General features: G+C 51.1%; 1 pseudogene; it reads left to right on the top strand.

Moving 5' to 3' along the window:
* The first annotated feature begins 1,552 nt into the window (after positions 1 to 1,552).
* On the top strand, positions 1,553 to 1,751 carry LOC127677730 (translation machinery-associated protein 7-like; annotated as a pseudogene).
* Positions 1,752 to 2,237: the final 486 nt, after the last annotated feature.

Below are 2,237 nucleotides of genomic sequence, written 5' to 3'. Positions count from 1 at the left end.
TCTGTGGCTGAGGCTGAGGTTGAAGCTGTGGTTGTGGCTGTGGCTATGGCTGTGGCTGTGGCTGTGGCTGTGTCTGAGGCTGTGTCTGTGTCTGTGGCTGTGGCTGTGGCTGAGGCTGTGTCTATGGCTGAGGCTGAGGTTGCAGCTGTGGTTGTGGCTGTGGCTGTGGCTATGGCTGTGGCTGTGGCTGAGGCTATGGCTGAGGTTGTGCCCATGCCCGTGCCCATGCCCGTGCCCATGTCCGTGCCTGTGGTTGAGGCTGTGCCTGTGTCTGTGGCTGAGGCTGTGGCTGTGTCTGAGGCTGTAGCTGTGGCTGTGTCTGAGGCTATGGCTGTGGCTGTGGCTGTGGCTATGGCTGTGGCTGAGGCTGTGGCTGTGGCTGAGGCTGTGGCTGTGGCTGTGGCTGAGGCTGTGGCTGTGGCTGAGGCTGTGGCTGAGGCTGTGGCTGAGGCTGTGGCTATGACTGTGGATGTGACTGTGGCTGTGGCTGAGGCTGAGGCTGTGGCTGTGGCTGTGACTGTGGCTGTGACTGTGGCTGTGGCTGAGGCTGAGGCTGTGGCTGTGGCTGTGGCTGTGGCTGTGGCTGTGACTGTGGCTGTGACTGTGGCTGTGGCTGAGGCTGAGGCTGTGGCTGTGGCTGTGACTGTGGCTGTGGCTGTGACTGTGGCTGTGGCTGAGGCTGAGGCTGTGGCTGTGGCTGTGGCTGTGGCTGTGGACAGTATATAGCCTTCATGGACTCCCCCAGTGACCTGCTTACAGTCAATAGACTCAGCTCCTCTTTTGTACAGGATTCTCTGGTTGTCAAGCCCACAATGGCCTCCTGTGACAGATGAGAGTCATTCTCCATCACAGGCTGGACTGTGCCCCAGACAGGCTTCATGGATATCCATTTTCCAATAATAAATACACAACACAGAACGTCACTGTGGTCTCACAAAAGTGCCCAAGTTCAAGGGAGGCACTGTGTGATCATCTTATACAAATCAAAATAGGACATAATATTAGTTTCTCTCCCATTACTGTGATAAAATGACCTGATAAAAAGAAACCAAAGAGGAAATGGTTTATTTTGGTTTGCAGGTCTAGAGGGCAGACTTCACCATGGAGGGGAAGACTTGGCAACAGACAGGGAAGGCACAGTAGTGTGAGAAGGAAGATGGTTGGTTACATTGCACCTGCACAGAGGAGAAAGAGAAAACAACACCTCAGTGTCTCCTCAAAGTCCCAGCAAAGACCTTCTTCATCAAGGCTCTGTCTCCTAAAGGTTCTATAATCTTCCCAGAGGTGCCGAGTATTCAACACCTGAGCCCTTGGGGGCATTCCTGCTCAGCCCACAGCAGTTATGACAACCAAGCAAGGGACAAAGGCTGGGCAGATCAGAGAGAGCATCAACCTGACCATGGAGATGGCCATTAGAGGCCAAATCAAAACATTTCACTCTGTCCTGATGGGACAAATAAGAACCAAAGTCCACAGCCTTGATGAATCCTTGCTTTTATACTCCAACATGAAAATAAACCTTGCAGGGTCTGGTGAAGGGGCTGGAGGTGCCATGTCGGGCAGGGAAGGTGGCAAAAAGAACCCCCCCCCAGAAACAGCCCAAGAAGCAGGCCAAGGAGATGGATGAGGAAGATAGAGCTTTCGAGCAGAAACAGAAGGAAGAACAGAAGAAAGTTGAGGAGCTAAAAGCCAAGGCCGTGGGGAAGGGTCCCCTGGCCACAGGTGGAATTAAGAAATCTGGCAAAAAGTAAGCTGTTCCTCACAACTGAAGTGATGGTGACCCTCCTCTTCCATTCCTATTTAAACATCTGGATTCTCTGACATAACATCTTTGCCACCTAATAGCTAGAATGAAGTGTTATCCTAGAGCCTGTTGTTGTACATTGTAATAAACTTTTGTAAAAGAAAGAGAGAGAGAAGAGAAGAGAAGCAAAAGAAAAGAAAAGAAAAGAAAAAAGAAAGATGGGAGGGGAGGGGAGGAGAGGAGAAAGGAAAGGAAAGGAAAGGAAAGGAAAGGAAAGGAAAGGAAAGGAAAGGAAAGGAAAGGAAAGGAAAGGAAAGGAAAGGAAAGGAAAGGAAAGGAAAGGAAAGGAAAGGGGAAAGGAAAGGAATCTTGCTTGTTAACGTTTTACAACCCGATCCAGTAGTTCCATCCACTGCTGTCTCCCAGTAGTTAAACCCCCGAATGGTGAGCTATTCTCATCCACTGCTGGCCTTGCGAGCCTGACTGGTGTCCT

The sequence above is a fragment of the Apodemus sylvaticus genome, chromosome 2 (assembly GCF_947179515.1).
Source record: "Apodemus sylvaticus chromosome 2, mApoSyl1.1, whole genome shotgun sequence".
Taxonomy (NCBI): Eukaryota; Metazoa; Chordata; class Mammalia; order Rodentia; family Muridae; genus Apodemus; species Apodemus sylvaticus.
Note: the sequence above shows the minus strand (reverse complement) of the source record. Positions and strands in the feature narration are given on the sequence as shown.